At 47.2% G+C, this 21,697-nt stretch overlaps 1 protein-coding gene across 2 annotated transcripts in view; it reads left to right on the top strand.

Moving 5' to 3' along the window:
- The first annotated feature begins 1,411 nt into the window (after positions 1-1,411).
- The window catches only part of cdh8 (cadherin 8), a 264,118-nt gene continuing 243,832 nt past the window's right edge, over positions 1,412-21,697 (top strand). The window contains exon 1 of one of the 2 annotated variants that reach the window (XM_038806240.1): positions 1,412-1,714. The gene's annotated coding sequence lies outside the window, so the exon portion shown is untranslated. Of the gene's footprint in view, positions 1,715-2,201; positions 2,221-21,697 lie in introns of those variants that run through there. The other variant, XM_038806241.1, reaches the window with a different exon arrangement.

The raw sequence follows: 21,697 nt of genomic DNA on the forward strand, positions 1-21,697 counted from the left end.
ATCCCAAAACATGCATGTGCATCTGTGTGTGTTTAAATTCATCTAATGTTGTGTCTGTGACTCCGTGAATAGATGGTCCTCTGTGAGCGCGGTCTACATGCAAATTGTATGTGTCTAATGTGTGACTGAACATGACTGTGTTTCCATTGTCGGTGGGCGTGTTGCGTTATTCTTTGCATGGCCATCTGGGTGATGGTTATTTCTGTGTCGGTATGTTTGTTGCCACGCGGCTGTATGACCCTCTTTAGTGCCTCGCAAGTGTGCATGTCTATGCGCGAGTGTGTGTCCTCAAGCCCCTGTGTGACACACTCATTCAGTGTGAGAGAGCAGGAGCGACAGGCTGTATGCCTGTGAGTTGCTGCCTTTACACCTGTGGGTGTGAACAAATAAGTGTGCCTGGGGGGGTGGTGAACCTTTCTTCCCACAGGTGGGGATGTAGGTGGGCTCTGAGAAGCGGTCCTCACTCTACCGACAGATGATACACATCAGTGATGACTTACTACGCCGAAGGTTATTTCACCAGTCAACTTCACATCAGCTTACCCAATGACAAAAAAACACTGCAAATGTTATGTTTTTCCAGAAATCGGTGTGATTTTAAACCCCAGGCACGATTTATATTACTAAACTGAAATGTCCTTCACTTTAAGCGGTTGTGGATTCACCATTGACACTGGTGAGGAAGTGTATGTGTGTGTGTGTGTGTGTGGGGGGGGGGGGGGGGGGGGGGGTCTGCTTTCCCGTACGATTAATTTCATTGACAATTACATGGAATAACACAAATCGCCTCTGATTTCCCAGCCCCCGGGCTCCGTATTAACTTTAATTACACTCCAGTTGATCCAGGATGCATGGAAAGGCTGCCATTCAGAAAACCTGCTCCATCAAACATGGAATGTGACCGCAGTGTGTTTAAAAAAAAACAACCCCAGTTAAGAATTCGCTGAGAAGCGAACTGTGCGAGTTTAAGGCAGCAAAATAGTCAGCAGTCGGGTGTTGCAGATGACGGATTGTTGTCCTGGGCGAGAATAGTGTCCGCTGCCTGGGTTGTAAAGTTGCTGCTGCTGTGTGTGTGTGTGTGTGTGTGTGTCTGTCTGTCTCCTCACACACACACACACACACACACACTTCGCGCGAAAGAGCTCGCATTAATTACGGAGCTCCAGACCTTCCTCCCAATAAGAGCTGTCAGGGGAGGCTCCCAGCTATGGAGCCTCTCCCAGCAGTTCAGGAGATTCAGCTGTGCAGCTCAGACATTTTTATAACTGGAGTTATTTTCAGGATCCCTTCAACCAGACAGAAAGAAAACCACTGAGCATTTTTTTTTTTTTTTGCAAAAACCAGGGGATGGGGGTGGGGGGGAGGGAGTGGACTGCGAGAGAGGTGGTGGAGGGGAGGGGGGGGGGAATGAATTGTGAAGATCTCTGTCTGTCTGTCTCACCTACCCAGAGATAGGCGAACACTTGGGAACGAGATGGTTGCGTTCTGTGTGAATCAGGAGCGGCAGCAAAAAAAAAAACTGGACGTGGCATTTGTGCTGGCAGGAATCACATGGAAGCCACACTGATCCATAACAAGTAGGTGAACGGACCACCTTCGATTGTCACTGCTGCATTCCTCGCGAGCAGCAACGCATTCCCCTCCGGTTGCTCGAATGATGCTGAAGACGTTAAAAGAGAGGCTTTCTGAAGGACCCCTCTCTCTGTCGGAGAAGGTAAAGTCTTGTGTTTGTGTTTCGTGTGTGTGTGTGTGGGGGGGGGGGTTGTTTTTTTGGGGGAATATGTGTAGAGTTTGCGTGCTGCGAATGTGATTTCTGATATTCGCTCTCCTGCCAGTGAAGGCTGGATTGATAGAGGGAGGGGAGAGGCTGACGGAAGGGGGGCTTTCTGATGGGGTGGGGGCTCTGCTCAAAGTTAAAGTCAGGCTCCCCAGCTGTAATTGTTGACCCCCCCCCCCCCCCCCCCCACACACACACACACACACACAAACACACTCTCCCTGTAGCAGTGAATTCCATCAGTGTAGCATCAGGTCTTCCTGGGACTGAACGTGTCCGCTGGTCGGTGTGTCAGAGGGAACCAAGGTTGTTACAAAATCCATGCTGGTGTCTTCTCCGTTCACCCATGTAGATTCCGGTGATGTGGTTGTCTTTTTGACATATAACGGACGGAAGGGTCTTTGCCATCAGTGTTATCGCCTTAATGTGGGGGAGAGCTGTGGGTAAGAGTTCAACTTTCAAATATGATTTTTTTCACTCTCCAGTGAGCTCCCTGGCCTCTTGCTTAACCCACCTTCTGTCCAGCTTCCTCTTTCTATGGAGAAAATGCCCCCTTCCTCCATTCCATCTCCCTCTGCTAGTACTCATTTCTATGTTCTGATCTGAGTCAGACCGTATTGGGGTACATAGAATGTAAAGGGTGCTCCAACAAGACAACTCCACTACCCCCCCCCCCCCCCCCCCACACACACACACACCCCAGCCGGTCCACAACCTGGCCGGTCCCTGCCACCCCAGACAACTCAACTTGCATCAAACCCGATCTGTGGAGCGCTAAGAGCCATTGATCTGACCTCAGGATAAATCACCCCAACCGTTTAAGTGTCGGCCACTCAAATGGCGCCATCAAGAGATGTAGGCGATCTGGTGATATATATAATGATCACATATGTTCGGGATTATATATCTATGGAATTGGAAATACAACATGGCGTGGCGTCCCGGGGTGTGGAGGTGTCACACTCAGTCCCCCGATACATCATTCAGAGAGGCTGCTTCAACCCTCCCCAGCCAATTTGTTCATCGAAGGACATTGCATCAGTTCTTTAAGGACTTGGGTTCCCGATGACCAAGACGGTTCTTTTTTTTTTAGATATTCTAATAGTTCAGAACCTCCATCAAACCAGGCACCGACATGCTGAGAGTGGCTGCCAATGCTTCCCCTGGTCGCATTCATTCATTCTCCCAGTTCTGGCGGCGCTCCTTCCATTAATGACATTTGGCAGCAATGGAGACATTAATATGGAAGTGAAAAATGGTTCAGGCATTTTAACTTCAGCCAGTTCAGAGATGTGCCCCTTTGCCAGAGACACAGACCAGGCAAGAGAAGGCAACGGGATCAAAATCACACCCAGCGCAGTTTTTATTGTGGAAATTCATCAGCGCATCACCAAACGTATTGGAAATATAACAGGAGGACCACATTTTCTTTTACGATCTAGATTTACAGGTGGGGAGCATTCGGGTTCTCAAGTGAGAGTAAAGTTGACAAACTGTCCCTTTTAAACGGATGTGAGCAACTTTCCTAACATTCTTCCAGGTGACCGAGTGAATGATCCTTTCAATCCCCCAAAACAAGGGAGCAGGGCGGCAGGGTGCCCGGGAATATGCTGGTCTGTGCACCCAGCCCATCCACAGACCAGTCACCTGGGGCAAGTCCACCTCGCCACCGGCTCACACTGTGCCTATGTGTATCTGCCCTCCTCCCTGGAGCATTTGGTCTCCAGTGTGAGGTCGGCGCGATTCTCCGGGTCTGACCCCCCCCCCCCCCCCCCCCCCGACTCCCTTGGCGAATGTTTGCAATTTTGCTCCTCGACGAGATGGTAAAACGTGCAGAACCGCAACCTTCCCTCGGGTCGAAAATGGTTCAGTTGGGAGCCGGGACAAAGTTAGGGATTGCCCTCCACCAGAACGGGAATAATGAGTGAATTGGAAAGACTTGTTTCCGAAACAGTCTGACTAGGGGCCGCGTGTGGCTGGATCTAAGCGCAATTCACCGCGATTGTTCAGAGACTTCAGGGGAAAGTTCCTGGTGCGCGGTTTTGCTCATTAACAACGAATGCACTGGACACTTGGGTGGGAAAAGTTGAGTTCTGGCAAATCTTGTGCAAACACAGAGCAATCACAGGTTAAAATACCGCCTATCCCCCCTCGAAGCAAAGCGTCCGCAAACCAAAACAGGACTCAGCCCCCTCAAAATAAGAGTTAAGCCTCGCGTTCGAGAACCGCGAGGCGGTTAAATATTGCGGCGTGAAAGGATAGATCAAGAATAATCTGTGCACATTCCCCGGGTCCCGAGTCAATGCCACAAACGGGATTGCAGACAGAAAATTGTTTCATGTGGTGAGTGCACTGTATCTACATTAGCTCTATCACTCTCTGTATTACTGCAAAAAAAAAATCAGTGGCAAACAGACACTTAAACAAGGTCAGGTATAACCAAAAAACAATTCCATTCCGATAGATTCAACATCTGATCACATCAGACTTTTCTTCCCTTCTGTCTGAAAACGCCGCCTTCAAAAAAAAATCATAAAGTGTGTTAAAACCCATTTAGCAGTGAATGCATTTGAATCTATTAACCCCCACTTTAATTAAATATGTAGCAGTGAGAGTTACACAATGTATAGCTGTCACGAATGAAAGGCTTCAGAATCCAACAATCAGCTTTGCCACTGAAGATTTAAATATTAGAACTGAACGGTGGGCAAACATAATGGTGTGCACAAAATGTAGTTTTAATCCTTTTTTCTTTTCAATTCTGCTTTAATTGCAGGGTAAGTATTGCAGTGGAAACGCTGACAGTAAATAACCCTGAAGCAGTATCTCAAGCAGGTCGGTGTATGAGATGGGGTAGGTTGTGGGGGGGGCCTTTGAATGTAGCAATTCACCAGCTTTTTACATGGGAGGCTCACTAGATGTGACAGAACTAGAAACCATTTCACATCTGCATCCACTCTGTCAACAGCAAGGGCAATAAAGATGTATCGTGCATTGAAATGAGAGCCCATTACTGTGGGTGTGAATTAAAAGCAAGAAGCTGGAAACATTCAGCAGGAGTGACAGCATCTTGTGGAGAGGGAAACAGTCCATGTTTCGAGTCTGTGTGGGTCTTCCTCCAGAGCAGATAGTGTGTCTTTGGCTGTGCATTGCAACTCTTCCATCCCTCTCTGCTCTCTCGCCCCATTCTGTTGGGCCACGGCCACTTCAATTGAATGGACGTCCTTCGGGTGTGAGCCCACACAGTGGCTGATGACAGGCTCTGTTTGATCAGCAAGGGTGTTGGGGCTGGGTGGAGGTGGCTGGGGGTTTGATGGTGGATTGGATTGGAGACAAACTAAGCTTAAAGCTAACCCTGTCCTCACACACCGTCCAGCCAGGTCCACCTCAAGGGGGGAGCCTCGGATCGAAGTCAATGGCGGGAGTTGGGAAGACCTTGATCCACAGCGAGCCCCATTCACATCAATAGTGCAGCCCAGACGTGCGCTGCATCTGGCTGCGGGAAGGAAGGGGCTTTTGGAAGGACGCAATCCACAAGTGTAATTTTGCCGCAAATTTGCTTCTTGTTGCACACCCACTGGGAGGTCTACACCCTTGGAAATTGGGATAACTTTATCATATGTCCGAAATAACAGTGTAAACCAGAAGGCGACATTTTTAACGGTCCTTAATGTCTTACCAGCCCACCGGCTTCATCCTTATCTGTAACATTCCTCGTGCTTTCTACGTTGGGAAGTGGTAGCCACTAGCATGATGTTCTGAGCAAGTGCAGGTTTGTCGCTAATATGACTGGGTGGAAGGAAATTGCTCAGGACCCGTGTTAAGGGCGACGCTGAGGGGTCTCGTCCAGTGATGAGGTTTCACGCCTGGATACTGACTGCTAGTGATGGATGAGCTGATTATCAAGAGTTGCAGGGAAGTAACGCAGACTTGTCTATTCCAAACAACATTGTCCCACTTCCCGCCCCTCCAAACAAAAATCCAAAACCTTAATCCCTTCAAAAGTGTTTTGTTGCATTCGAGAAATTCTGTCTCATTTGGCTCAATCTTCAGGAAAGTTAAGATACAGTCTAAAAGAAGGGCAATTTACCTGAAATAGGGTGCAAAGTATTTTTTGTGTCATTCGACTAAGTGGGTTCAAAAAATAATGTAATGGCTTACACGTCATGGCATATGTAATACTAATTCTTAAGTACATAACAATACATTATGCCTTACATATTTATAAAAGTCCTGTTTGTCTTATTGTTGCTCTTTACACACATTTTACATATATTTAATTTAAAATTATACTTCATTGTACATTTAAATATCATAGTATGAATTAATAAGGTTTTAACTTGCCCACACATAATAAATTATACATTATATCTTACACGACTTTGATATTTATTGCATTTACTGTACATATTCAGTGGGCAATAGCAGTCCTGTAAGAGTAATGTGAAGAATTATAAATAGTATGACAGCTTGTAGATATAATTGAGGGCGCTAAATCACAAGAGCAAACTTCAAGCAGTTTACCCAGCTTTATCTGAACCCCAAAATGAGAATGTATCTTTTAAACTGCTTCCATTGTCCGCTACTTGCTCAAACCTCTGCTGAGACATCTGGAGGGGTGGGGGATTGGAATATGTTCTGTCTGCCTTTACAGGCTGCAGCTATCATGGCAATTCTCGACAGCTATTGTGTGATGTTGTCGTCACTGAGGGATTAATAATTGCAATGTAATCTCCACTACTGATAATTAATGGTTGATTACTGGGGATAAAATGGTCAATATGTATCGAGCCATCTCACAAATGTTACAATTGCCAGTTAAAACTCGTTTTCAGCCAGATTACAACCATTATATCTGTTATGTGCTCATGTGCAGCAATACTTGTATTTAATAGCATTCCATCATCTCAAAATGTTGTAATGTAAAACACATTGCACAACATCAATGATTAGTTAATCATTATTGAGTATTTTTGATGAGGCAAGAATGTTGAATAGGATGTCACTTGGATTTCCTGCATTTATTACTATAGTTGGATATTTAACATCCACTTAAATCACCATGCAGGATGGTAGCTTGGCACCTTAGCTGAAGGATGCTAACCTCTGATAATGCCGCACTCCCTCATTACAATGTTGGATTGTTCGTGTAGATTGTGTATTTATTCTGATACTGGGTTTGAATCCATAGATTTCTAACATGGGGTACGTGCACCATGAATTGTGTCAGTTTAATGTAGAGGATGTTAGGGGTGGTATGTGGCACAGTGATTAGCATTGCTGCTAACGGCGCTGAGGACCCAGGTCTGAATCCTTGGGTCACTGTCAGTGTGGAGTTTGCACATTCTCCCCGTGCCTGCGTGGGTTTCATCCTCACAACCCAAAGATGTGCAGGGTAGGTGGATTGGCCACGATAAATTGCCCCTTAATTGGAAAAAATATATAATTGGATAATCTAAATTAAAAAAAACATAGAGGATGTTCATCACCACTCCAACCCCCCCCCCCCCCCCCCCATTTTTAATTTGATAATTTGGTCACCTCATAATAGCAGTTCTGCCATTGCCCTTGAGAAGGTACAGAGAGGAGCAACAAAGAAGTAAGTAGGGCAGGTTTAAGATGTTAGGAATGCTTTTTTCCGAAAGCTGGAAATTTCTTAGCCTTAACTGAAATTTTCAAGATTAAGGAAATTTAAGGGAATTGCCAAGAGGGCAGGTGGGATGAAGTTTTTTTGTGCAGTAAGTTTGTACAATCGGTGGAATAATTTGGGTGATGGAAATAGGTTGGTTCGAACTTTCAAAAGGGAATTGTATACATATTCATAAGTGGGGAAAATAGCATTGTGGGGAGAAGAAGGGGAATGGGACTAAACAGGGCCTTTTCCCATGCTGGCACTGACATAGTGGCCCAAATGGTTTCACAATTCAATTATATCATAAATATCACAAAAAAAATGATCCAGGGAAATTCTTTATGGCTGAAAACTTTCAAGTACCACAGAACATACTAAAAAAAAGGATATTTGACAGAGGTAGGAAAGAGGCAGCAAAAACATTTAGGGTAAATAACGAGCAGAGGGAAACAGTTTGAATGGGATAAAGGCAACTATAAAAAAGGTAATTTGACAACATTTATTGGCAAACTTGACGGAATGGTAGGGTGATTTAATATCGTCGTGTGTTACAAGAGAAAATAAGGATTGAGATAAATTGTAAGAAGGTGGGGAATGGAAAATAGGTGAGATGTGTCAAATATAAATGAGATTGTTGGAGAAAATGCCCTCTTCTTCCTGTCATTAGAAGGGAATCCTATTTTCTGTATCGATGCTGCAATTATGTTTGTCCAATTAAACATTTCTTCAGACCGCTATTTCATGAACGGGGGGAGAAAATTGCCTGTAAGAAGTGCAGGTAATTACCAGGAGCCCCAGAGAACCTGCCAGTCACTGTTCCAGGTGCGATACTAACCTATTGTATTATTCCTAAACAATCCTACAGTTGGACAAAATGTGCAAAAATTGAGCCACCAATTTGCTTTTGCAATTTAGTTTGCTAACGCCTGACAAATGTTCACTCATTGATTTCACCACATGGAGAGGCGAGACTTCAGTCACAGCTCCTTGCCTCTTTTGAACCAAACCAAGGTGGACATGAAGCCGTAGATATATGTGTTCTTTGACCTACCCTCCCAGTGTGAAATTATTGCTCCAACTCAGAGCCTCATACTCAGCTGTGTGATGGAGACCTGTATTCAATAATAGCAACAACATATATTTGTGCAGCAGCTTAATAAAATGTCCAATGTCTACACAGAAACATTATCATAAAGATTTGACGCTGAGCCACATAAGGAGATGTGAGGTGATGAAAAGGTTAGTCAGGGATAATTTTCAAGGAGCACCTTTAAGGTAGAGAAAATGTAAAGGAGTGGAGCCTTACAGTGGGGGGAATTAAAACCTCAGCAGTTGAATGTACTGTCACCAATAGTGGAGCATTGAAAATTGGGCATACATTAAAGACCATAATTACAAGAAAGCTGAGATCTCAAGGGGTGAGAAATCATAGAATCCCTACAGTGCAGAAAGAGGACATTCGGCCCATTGAGTCTGTACCCACCCTCCGAAAGAACACTCTAAGTAGGTGCACTCCCCTGCCCTATCTTTGTAACACCTGTGCATTGATCATGGCTAACACACCTAACCTGCACATCTTTGATCTGTTCGAGGAGCGGAAGCTCCGGATGAAACCCACACAGACACGAGAAGAATGTGCAAACTCCACGCAGACTGTCACCCAAGACTGGAATCAAACCCAGGTGCCTGACACTGTGAGGCAGCAATGCTAACAATAGCGCGGGACGGGTGAAGTCATGGAGGGATTCATATATAGGGATGAGAATTCTAAATTTGAAATGTTTTTGGTTTGGGAGACTTATAGGTCTGTGGAGCACAGAGATAATGGGTAAATAGGACCTTGTGTGTGATAAAATGAAATGAAAATGAAATGAAAATTGCTTATTGTCACGAGTAGGCTTCAATGAAGTTACTGTGAAAAGCCCCTAGTCGCCACATTCCGGCGCCTGTCCGGGGAGGCTGGTACGGGAATCGAACTGTGCTGCTGGCCTGCTTTAAAAGCCAGTGATTTAGCTTGGTGAGCTAAACCAGCCCCAAAAGGAGTTGCACAGGGCTTCGTATGCCATGCCAACCAGTTTAATCCAAAAATCCAGTGATTTACATGCAGTCTCACCATGAACTGCCTAATTAAGGTCCTCTTTTGAGGCTCTTGGACAAGAACTGTAGCACAATGGTTAGCACTGCTGCCTCACAGCACCAGGGACTCGGGTTCAAGTCTGGTCTTGGGTCAGTGTCTGTGTGGAATTTCTCCCTGTGTCTGCCTGGGTTTCCTCTGGGTGCTACAGTTTCCTCCCACAGTCCAAAGATGTGCAGGTTATATGGATTGGCCGTATCTTTTTATTAAAACAGTAAAAAGAAATATACAAGGCCAAACAGTACAAACACTAATTTTGTGTTGGAGAAAAAGGATACCCTCCCGTCAGTACCAATGTATGGGGAGAGGTGTGTGTGTGTGTGTGGGGGTGGATACTCTGATTATTAAAACAGTTCACAATACATTTCTACAAAAACAAATGGTTCAAGCACTAAACTTTGCGCTGGAAAGACCAGATACCTTCGCCTCTGTACCAAAAGTAGGGAAAGGAAGGGGGGGGGGGAGAGGGGAAAGGAAGGTGGTGGGGAGGGAGTCGGGGTGTTGGTGGAGGGGGGGGGGTGCCCATTAGTACTCTGCCTGAACTATCTGCAGAGGCAGAAAAACAAAAGTACTGCGAAATTGCCCTTCAGTGAACAAAGATGTGCAGGTGAGGTGGATTGGCCATGCTAAATTGCCCCTTAGTAAACAAAGCTGAGCAGGTTAGGTGGGGTTATGGAGATTGGGCGTAGTTGGGGTTCTCTTTCAAAGTGTTGGTACAGACGTGATGGTGCCAAATGGCCTCTTTCTGCACTGGAGTGATGATGTGGTTCTTTGCTTAACTGTGGCCAGTATTGGGGCTCCATCTCTGTTAGAGACCCAGGAATGGGCTGTATTCTGCCACACAGCACTGCTTGAAATGAAATTAAATGAAATGAAAATCACTTATTGTCACAAGTAGGCTTCATGAAGTTACTGTGAAAAGCCCCTAGTCGCCATATTCAGGCACCTATTCGGAGAGGCTGGTACAGGAATTGAACCGTGCTGCTTGCCTGCCTTGGTCTGCTTTAAAATCCAGCGATTTAGCCCAGTGTGCTAAACCAGCCCATAAAGGCTTGACTGTAGCCTCTTCCTCTATTCAACCATAAAGATAATTCTCACTCGCCCCTGACGACTGAAATATTGATTAGACGACCACATTTGACATCTTGATGAATTATTGCAGGAAAAGAATACACTTAGAAAGTTTGTGGGTCGAGGCATCTAGTTTGTAAAGAATAAAGTGAACGTCAGGCGGCATCTAACCATGTTCTTGGCCTGGGTCCCACCGTGTCGGTATTAAGGAGCACATTCCCCGAAGCATTAACACCATTATTAAAAAATCATAAGTGGCTAGCTTTTATCAATAATCACTCTGACTTTCACACAATTGCAATCAAGTTAATAGAGGCTCATTTCAATGTGCAGGAGCCAGTCAGATCCAGAATTCTTCTGCACGAGCTGTGACATAATCGGTGGCAATTAATCTTCTGAGAAACAGAGCCAGCAATTAATAGGAAATAAATGGAATTTGTCGTTCTCTGCTAAAATTGTTATTTAAAGAAAAAAAGCTTCCGTCCCTTCAATTAGCAATGAGTACAAGGAATTAGCTCAAGGATGAGTATTTGTAATCGGGACTGTGTTTCGCTCCCCAAACAGGCTCAAGGTAAATCTCTTTAATTCCAACCGCCCTACCCCTCGTTCAATGACAAAAGCAAATATTTCTTTAGAGTGGAACAGCGGGGGGCTAAAAGATAAATTAAATTTGGCCAACTCTCCTGGAACGGGCATGTCAGCAGCCGGTGGCAATTTCAGCCTCGTCGCTGCTATAGGATTGTCAGTATCCACGAGTAAATCAGTTTTTGACTGGAAATGCCCATGCATTTGTCTGGTACCGCAGCAGGCTCAGGAATCCTGCAGATTGATTCTCTCAGACCAGACTGCACATTGGAAACCCAATTTACTGTGTCCACATCTTAACAGAAATGAGAGACTGCTCTTTGTAACCCTTCCCCCCCTCTGTTGATATTGAACAGTTCCCTGGGCAACGGCAGGATCTTGCCATACCGTTCATCTTCACTCTGCAGTAAGTGTTCAAGGACCCGTTCACTCCCCAACATGAAGGGTCGCAAGGTGGGGAAGCGCAAAGGCCAGAGATGGGGCTTCACTGTGCAAACCAGGTTCTCTTGTCACCCGCCTGCAATTGAGGGAGGTTGTGTAGTTGGGGGCGCTGGGTCGCTGATTAACCGCACCCCACCCCCCCCTACACAATCATGGGCGTCAGCACCACAGTCAAATCCTCACTCAACGTCCACACACACATAGGAATGGGCTATTCAGCCCCTCAGACGCCTTTCTCCATTCCTGCTGCCTTGTACAGTATTTCAATTCCAGTTTTCCCCCTCTAATGTGTTTTCTTTGATACGCATAGAATCATAGAATTTACAGTGCAGAAGGCCATTCAGCCCATCGAGTTTGTGCCAGCCCTAGAAAGGAGCGCCCTACTTAAGCCCATGCCTCCACCCCATACCCATAACCCAGTAACACCACTTTAACCTTTTTGGATACTGAGGGCAATTTAGCATGACCATTCCACCTAACCTGCACATCTTTCGACTGTGGGAGGAAACCGGAGCACCCGGAGAAAACCCACGCAGACAGGGGGAGAACGTGCAGACTCTGCACAGACAGTCACCCGAGGCCAGAATTGAACCCAGGTCCCTGGAGCTGTGAGGCAGCAGTGCTAACTACTGTGCTACCATGCCTCCCCTCCTACTTAATAAAAAATGCCATGCTTCAGCATAGTGTTCAGCACGAGATCAACACTGGTCCTGATCCTTTCACTGAACACCACACTGCCTCATAGATTTCTCAAAACTCACCGTTGGCAGCTGAAAGGCCTATTCAAGAAAATATATACATTTACCTTTTTTTTAAACCACGTATCAAATTAATTTGCAGGAGCGGATTTTGTTATTGGTTATACATTGGAAGTTGGAGGAATTACATTGATATAGCACAGACTGTGACCCAAGCCGGGAACCGAACCTGGGACCCTGGCGCTGTGAAGCAACAATGCTAACCACTGTGCTATTTTGCCGCACTTTGTGCCGTCATTGTGGACAGGCCGAATTTCCTTAATTTCCTGAGGAAGTATAGATGCTCTTGTGCTTTCTTGGTCATAGCATTGATGTGGGTGGACCAGAACTGATTGTTGGTAATCTGCACTCCTCGGAATTTCTGAGTGATCTGAGTGCATGACCATCCATCAGGATCCATTCATTCCATGGATTCACTTTCGAGAAGGCCAATCTAACTGCTAAGACTGTGACAGTGGGGTATGAGTGTGTCCGAGGCTATAGGGGTAGGTGACATTGATTCATTGGCTTTCTGTTCAAAATGTGTATAAATGCATTGAGTTAATTGGGAAAGGGTGCTCTGTTGCTGGAGAGTCTCCTCGGCTTTGCTTTGCAGCCCGATATATTGTTTAAGCCTTATCACAACCGATGAGAATCCGGGCCGTTGATCTGTGACTCCAGCTTAGTCTGGTATTGACGCTTGGCATCATGTCAGATTTGTGAAGGTTGTACCTGGATTTCTTGTATAGGCCAGAGTCACCTGTCTTGAACGCCTCAGATCTGGACTTCAGTAGGGAGTGGATCTCCCAAGTAAACCATGGTTTCCAGTTGGGGAACGTATGTACTACCTTATTTGGCATATAGTCCTTGACACACTTACTGAGAAGTCTGTGGTGGCATACTCGTCTAGGTTGCCGCCAGGTTCTTGACTTTGGACCAGTCTGCTGACTCCAAGCAGTCGAGTAGAAGCTCTTCCGTTGCCCCGGACCAGAATCGCACAACCTTCTTAACCCGATCCTCCCGCTGAAGTTTCTGCTTGTATGCCGGGGCAGGATTGCGGTCTGATTTTCCGAAATGTTGTTGGGGACCGAGCGGTAGGCGTCCTTGATGGTTGTGTAGCAGGGGTCAAGGGTGTTAGGACTCCTGGTGGAACAGGAGGTGTGTAGGTGGAATTTTGTCAGGACACAACTGAGGTTAGCCTGGATGAATTTCCTGGCCATGATGAACAAGGCCTACGGATATTCCGTTTCCAGTATGTTTATAGCAGTGTACAATTCGTCAAGCGCCTTCTCCACTTTTGTCTGAGGTGGGATGTAGACCGCCACGATGATGGCAAAAGTGAACTCCCGTGGAAGGTAGTATCGGGCGGCACTTCATGGTCAGGTATTCCAGTGACAGGGAGCAGTAGTTCACCAGGGTCGCCACATCCGAGCACCAGGAGCAATTGATAAGGAGGCAAACCCCTCCACCCTTTGCTTTGCCCGATGGCGCCAAGTGGTCCATCCGGTACATTGAGAAGCCGTCAGGTTGTATGGCACAATCCGGTGATGGGGGGGGTGAACCATGTCTCTGTGAAACAGAGCACACAGCAATCTCTTACTTCCCTCTGAGAGGTAAGTCTAGCGTTAAGCTCGTCGAACTTGTTTTTGATCGCTTGAACGTTTGCTGGGAGTATGCTGGGGAGAGGTGACTTGAAATGTATTTAGTGAAGCTGGGTTTGTTCTCTTTGGAAAAGGGAAGCTGTGAGAGGATATTTAATAAAAGTGCTCAAAGTCATGAAATATCCAGACAGGAGTAAAAGCAGAAAGTGATGGGAAAGTTCAGCGAGCCTGCAGCATCTGCGGAAAGAAAACAGGGTTAATATGCAGCTGTTATAACCTGTCTGGAGCTTATTGGCCGGGGACAATTGGATTCGTGGGGAATATGAATCCCATGATTCTTGGGGAATATGAGCTCCCCCAATGAGTGTTGGGGGGTGGTGGTGGTGGTGGGGGGGGGGGGGGGGGGCGCAATCGTTAACCTTCCGTCTGTATAAATAGAGCTGGCCAGTGTGGTACCAGCAAGAGTGAGAACCAATAGTGAACTAGTGGTGCTGTGTAAATATTATTGAAAATAAAGTTGCTTTCTATTTGACTCTACAAACTCGTGCTGGATTCTTTGTGGCTCTCACAAAAGCAGGTGAGGTGGATTGGCCATGCTGAGCTTCCTCTCAGTGTCCAAAGATGTATAAGTTAGGTGGGAGAACAGGGATAGGTTGGGGGAGTGGGCTTGGTAGGGTGATCTTTCAGAGGGTTGGTGCAGACACAATGGGCCTATGATGCACTGTAGGGATTCTCGGAACATTTTGAGTCTAATATTCTTCCGAAAGAATTGGAACGTTAACCCAGTTTCTCACTCCACTGATGCTTCCAGACCTGCTGAATTTCGCCAGCTCTTTCTGCTTTTGTTTCAGATTCACAGCATCCACATTATTTTAATTGTTGTTCAGGGTAGGGCAGAGTAGGTAAGGAGAAGCTATTCCCCATTTTAGAAGGACACCAACTTTTTTAACATAAATTTAGAGTACCCAATTCATTTTTTCCAATTAAGGGTCAATTTAGTGTGGTCAATCCACCTATCCTGCACATCTTTAGGTTGTCGGGGCGAAACCCATGCAAACGCGGGGAGAATGTGCAAACTCCACACGGACAGTGATCCAGAGCCACGATCGAACCTCAGACCTCGGTGTTGTGAGGCAGCAGTGCTAACCACGTGCCGCCCCGAAGGACACCAATGTAAGGTGATTGACGAAAGAACCAGAGGCGACACGGGGAAAAACTCGTCACTGCAGTTATTGGTTAGGATATTGGCAGCGTCCGATTTAATCGTGGCGTTCAAAACAAAAGAAAATAATTATGTGAAGGGCAAAAAAAGCTCTGGGGCTGCAGGGAGAAGACAGCAGTGGAACTAGCTGAGTTGGCCTTACAGAGAGCTAGCACAGGCTGGCGTCCAGTCAATGATTCGATTTCATTGGAGGGCGAGCATCACTGAGAGGTCAGTGTTCCCTCAGTACTGCAGTATGTCAGCCTAGCTTTTATGCTCAGGTGGTTTAGACCCACTGCCAATCATAGATTCACAAAGCAAAAAAAGAAGCTGTCTAGTCCATTATTTACAGAGTCAAAGAGGTCCACAGCATAGAAAAGGCCCTTTGGCCCATCACATCTGCACTGGTCAAAAACAACCGCCTAACTATTCTAATGCTATTTTCCAACACTTGGCCCACAGTCTTGTATGCCTTGGCTTCACATGGGCAATCTGAATACTTTTTAAGTGTTACGAGGGTCTCTGCCTCCACCACCCTTTCAGGCAGCGAGTTCCAGACTCCCACCACCCTCTGGGTGAAAAAGCATCTCCTGACATCCCCCCAAACCTCCTGCCCCTTAATTTATAAGCTGATTCTTTGAAAGAACGAGAGGATTAGTTCCACTTTCCTGCTATTTTCCTGCATAGATCTTCAAGCTGAGAAGTTTCATTATGTCTGAATCATTTAATTCAGGGGGAGAAGATGGAATAGTGTTAATGCCAGTGGGACACTGAGCCAGACGCCCAGGCTATAGCTTTGGGGACAAGGGTTCCAATCCTACCACTGCAGCTGAGAGACTTTAAATTTAATTGTTGAAAAAAATCTGGAATTGAAAACTAGTCTGTGTAATAGTCACCATGAAACAATCATCGATTGTTGTAAAACCCACCAGATTCGCTAACGTCCTTTCGGGATGGAAATCTCCCGGGCGGAATTCTCCGCTCCCCACGTGGGAGAATCGCGGGAGGGCCTCCCGACATTTTTTACGCCCACCTGGCGTCCCCAGCGATTTCTCCCCCCCCCCCCCCCCCACTCAGCGAACAGCGATTCTCCGAACCCGATGGGCCGAGCGGCCGGCCTTTCACGCCCGTTTCACCACGGCAGCAACCACACCTGGTCGCTGCATTCGTGAAACGGGCGCCAGATGCCCATTTGGGGCATCTCGGGGTCCGATTGGGACAGGAGCACTGCGACTGTGCTCGGGAGGGGACAGGCCCGCGATCGGTGCCCATGTCGGGCCAGCGTCCAAAACGGACCCACTCTTTCCAATCCGCCGCCCGGCAAGATCAAGCCGCCACGTCTTGCCGGGCGGCTAAGGAGAAAGATGGCCACTGCACATGCGCGGGTTCGTGCCGTCTGCGTGAAGAAGTCATCCGCACATGCGCGGGTTGGAACCGGCAACCCACGTATGCGCGGATGACTTCACATTCCCGGCGTGACAAGGTCGCTGCCGAGAAAAACAGAGGCCCGCTCCTAGCCCTCCGGGTGGGGGTGAATTAGGTGCGGGGAGCAGGCTCCGAGGCCGTCGTGAACCTCAGCCGAGTCCAAGACGGCCTTCACGAATTCGGCCCCCTGCGGAGAATTCCGCCCCCCATCTTTACTCGTCCAGTCGACATGTGACTCCAATTTGAAAAAGAATTCATTCATTAGATCTTGGCGTCCCTGGCTACATCTAATTGCCCTTTGAGAAGGTGGAGGTGAAATGCCTTCTTGAACCCCTGCAGTCTATATGGTAGGGGGAGGGAGTTCCTGGATCTTGACCCAGCGACAGTGAAGGAACGACGGTATATTTCCAAGTCAGGAGGGGAATGTCCAGGTGGTGGTGCTCCCATTTGTCTGCTGCTCTTGTCTTTCTAGGTGGTCAGGGTTGTTTGTTTGCAAGGTGCCATCTAAGGAGTTGATGAGTTCCTGCAGTGCCTGCTGCAGATGGTGCACACGGCTGCCACTGTTCATCAGTGGTGGAGTGCGTGAATGTTTGGGAAGGGGTAGCAATCAAGTGAGCTGCTTTGTCCTGGATGGTGCCAGGTCTCTAGAGTCCTTTTGGAGCTGCTCTCATCCAGGCAAGTAGAGAGTATTCCATCACACTCCTGACTTGTGCCCTTGCACATGGTGGAAAGGCTTTGGAGAGTCAGGAGCTGAGTTACTCACTGCAGGATTCCTTACCTTTGTCCCGCTCTTTTAACCACAGTATTTATACGGCTCGTCCAATTCAGTTTCTGGTCAACGGTAACCCCCAGGAGGTTAATAGCAGGATTCTGCGCTGGTAATCCCATTGTAATGTCAAGGGGTGATGGTTAGATTCTCTCTTGCTGGAGATGGTCACTGCCTGGCACTTGTATGGCGTGAATGTTACTTGCACGCTTGTCCGTCCAAGCCTAGATATTGTCCAGGTCTTGCTGTATTTGGGCATGGGCTGTTTCAGTATCTACGGAGTGGTGGATGGTGCTGAAGATTGTGTCATTATCAGCAAACATTCCTACTTCTGACCTTATAATGGAAGCAAGGTCACTGATTGAGCAGCTGAAAATTAGTAACAAATGCTGGCCTTATCAGCAATGCCTGTGCCCCATGAGAGAATAAATGTTTAAAATGTTCATTGTGTTTAGTGTATTTCTACTCAACGCTTGATTTCATGGAAGGGCTGGTGCCAATGGCGCAACCCAGTGATGGATTATGACAAGCCAGCATCCCTGTGGTACTGTCACAACTCCTGTGTCCCTGTGTGTTGTGGTATCACGCCAACAGTTGCCCGATTAGACGTGAGGTGGAGGTCATTAAATCGAGCATGTGTTTTGCACAATCTCACTTCTGTGCTGCAATGATAAATTAAATGAATTATTGAATCAGGCTGAAGTCATTGCCCATAGCAAAAAAAAAAAGGCTCTCAGTAGATTTCATTGAGATAGTTAATGGACACTTGGAAATGAAAGAGCATTCAGTGCATGCATACAGATGATTCCAATGAGATAAGTCTCCTCTGTGAATGGTAGAATTGTGAAGGCTTTGGAACAATTTCTGAGGAAAATGTAGTTGTGGGTTTTGTTCATTATTTCAACTGAAGGAGTGAGCAGGGGAAATATTCATTGGGTTATTTACAATGTTGTTGCACATAGTGAGAAGAGGAATTCTTATTTCGTGTTTTACAGATGTGGTCTCCAATTCCAGATGCAAAATACTGCAGATTCTGGAACACTGGAATAAAAACAGTGTTTTTATTATTCTTACAGTGTTGTAAGAACACTGCGGAGAGAGAAAAACAGAGGGTGAAATTTTACCAGCCCCCGTGCATGGGTGTACCCCTTTAAATGCCAGGGAGGCATGTTGAGGTGGCTTTCCAATGCTGTCACGCTGCTGGCTAGTGTTCCCAGGAGCAGCAGCGGCGTATAGCAATTGCCCACAGATTGAAGGCAGACAGCTAAGTAATATAATTATCTCCCCTGTCGGGGCCATTTTGAAAGGCTTTCAGCATTTGACATGCTGCAGGCTGCAAAGAAGCTCCACTGACAAAACCGGGGCCTGCCAGTGGCAATGGCCGCACCTGCGTTCCCGATGCATCCAGCTCGTCTGATGGTGTGGCTTTGGGTCGCCTAACCTCTGCTTTGGTAACGGTCTGAGGTAAACTCAATCTGTTCACACCCTTGGCGCTGTATTTGACCTCGAGATGCCCTTCTGACCTCATGGTCACACAATCACTCAAGCCCACCTATTCCCGACTCAGTCACATTTCGCAACTTGTCTCAACTCAACGGCAGCCGAAACCCTCATCCATGCCTTCATTTCCTCTCGACTCGACTATGCCAACACACACTCCTGGCTCATTTCCCCATTTCTACCCATTATCAACTTGAGGTCGTCCAAAACACTGCTGCCACGTGCTAACTTGCAGCAGGTCCCATGCCCCTGCCATTCCTGATTCACGGACCCACTTTGGCTCCCGCACAAAGCAACATCTTGATTTTTAAAATTCTCGTCCTTGTTTTCAAATCCCTCCATGTCCTTGCCCTTCCCTATTGCTGTAACCTCATGCAACCCCACAAACCTCCGAGATAAGGGCAGCACGGTGGCGCAGTGGGTTAGCACTGTTGCCTCACGGCGCCGAGGTCCCAGGTTTGACCCTGGCCCTGGGTCACTGTCCATGTGGAGTTTGCACATTCTCCCCATGTTAGCATGTGTTTCGTCCCCACCACCCAAAGATGTGCAGGGTAGGTTGTTTGGCCACGCTAAATTGACCCTTAATTGGGAAAAATGAATTGGGTACTCTAAATTTATTTTAAAAAAACCTCCGCGATCTCTGTCCTTCTCCGAATCTGGTCTCATGTGCAATTCTAATTGCTCCGCCGTTGGTGGCCATGCCTTCAGTTGTCTCGGGCCCAAGCTCTGGAATGCCCTCCTTGTACCACTCCTGCTCTTTATCTCACTCTCTTCCTTTATGACACTCCTTAAACCTAGCTTTCTGATTAACCATTTGGTCACCTGATTTAATATTTGCTGATGTGGCTTAGTGTCATACTTTGTTTTACAATTGTCCTGTGGAACACTTTGGGATTACCCATAACATTAAAGGCACTGGAGAAATGTAAGTTGCTATTGTTGATTAGATCAACAAGCTGGAGACCCAACCCACCTTCCTTTATTGGGCCTATTCTTCAGACCAAGTCCTTGACCATCTGTATTAATTTCTTCTCATGCGGCTTCTGGAATGTAAACATAGAACATACAGTGCAGAAGGAGGCCATTCGGCCCATCGAGTCTGCACCGTATCCCTGTAACCCAATAACCCCTCCTAACCTTTTTGGTCACCAAGTGCAATTTAACATGGCCAATCCTGCACATCTTTGGACTGTGGGAGGAAACGGAGCACCCGGAGGAAATCCACACAGACACGGGGAGAACGTGGAGACTCCGCACAGACAGTGACCCAGCGGGGAATCGAACCTGGGACCCTGGCGCTGTGAAGCCACAGTGCTATCCACTTGTGGTACTGTGCTGCCCCGTCAGGCTTTCCCTGATTAAGCTCCTGTGAACTACCATGGGAAACCTTCTAGTTTTAATGGAACAATACAAATGCAGGTTGCTTATCTTGGGACTTGTGCATTCAGGGAGGTAAGAGTAATCAGAATATTCTGGGCTGAAGTTCACGATCGCCGAACTTGCTTTTTTTTTTATAAATGTTTTTATTCAGTTTTCGTATTTTATATTGAACAAATTACAAATTGTTAGGAGAGAGAAACAAAAAAAAAAACAAACAAAAACAAACACGCAAAAATTAACATACATATTTACAGGTAAGCATCTTCGTAGTAGTAACTGCGCCCCCCCCCCCCCCCCCCCCCCCCCCCCCCCCTCAACATGTTTATTTAGCTTGGTTTTGGGCCTTAGCTAGCCATCGAACCCCCGTAACGAACCTGTAGCCCCCCCCCCCCTCCCGCTACCTTCCCCCGACTATTCTTCCTCTTGTACATTGGCCACAAATAGGTCCCGGAACAGTTGCATGAATGGCTCCCACGTTCTGTGGAAGCCGTCGTCCGACCCTCGGATGGCAAATTTGATTTTCTCCATTTGGAGAGATTCCGAGAGGTCGGACAGCCAGTCCGCAGCTCTGGGCGGTGCTGCTGACCGCCAGCCAAACAGGATTCTACGGCGGGCGATCAGGGAGGCAAAGGCAAGGGCATCCGCCCTCCTCCCCAGGAATAGATCTGGCTGTTCTGAAACCCCGAAGACCGCCACTATCGGGCATGGCTCCACCCTCACTCCCACCACTTTGGACATTACCTCGAAGAAGGCTGTCCAGTACTCCACGAGTCTGGGGCAAGACCAGAACATGTGGGCGTGGTTGGCCGGGCCTCTTTGGCACCGTTCACATCTGTCTTCCACCTCCGGGAAGAACCTACTCATACGGGTTCTTGTTAAGTGGGCTCTATGTACCACTTTTAGTTGCGTCAGGCTGAGCCTTGCGCACGTGGAGGTGGAGTTGACCCTATGCAGTGCTTCGCTCCAGAGTCCCCACCCGATCTCCATCCCCAGGTCGTCCTCCCATTTCCTCCTTGTTGCGTCCAGTACGGTGTCGTCCCTATCTACCAGTCGGTCATACATGTCACTACAGTTCCCTTTCTCTAGGATACTTGCGTCCAGTAGGTCTTCCAGTAGTGTCTGTCGTGGCGGTTGTGGGTACGTCCTTGTCTCCTTTCGTAGGAAGTTTTTGAGCTGCAGGTACCGTAGCTCGTTCCCCCCAGCTAGCTGAAATTTCTCTGTCAGTTCGTCCAGTGTTGCGATCCTGTCGTCCGTGTATAGGTCCCTGACTGTCAGTGTCCCCCCGTCCTGCCTCCACCTTTTGAAGGTGGCGTCGGTCAGTGCTGGTTTGAACCTATGGTTGTTGCAGATGGGAGCCCTGTTCGACATTTTGGTCAGGCCAAGTTGCTGCCGCAGTTGGTTCCAGGATTGGAGGGTGGCTGTCACCACTGGGCTGCTGGAGTGTTTT

The sequence above is a fragment of the Scyliorhinus canicula genome, chromosome 9 (genome assembly GCF_902713615.1).
Source record: "Scyliorhinus canicula chromosome 9, sScyCan1.1, whole genome shotgun sequence".
NCBI classification, from domain to species: Eukaryota; Metazoa; Chordata; class Chondrichthyes; order Carcharhiniformes; family Scyliorhinidae; genus Scyliorhinus; species Scyliorhinus canicula.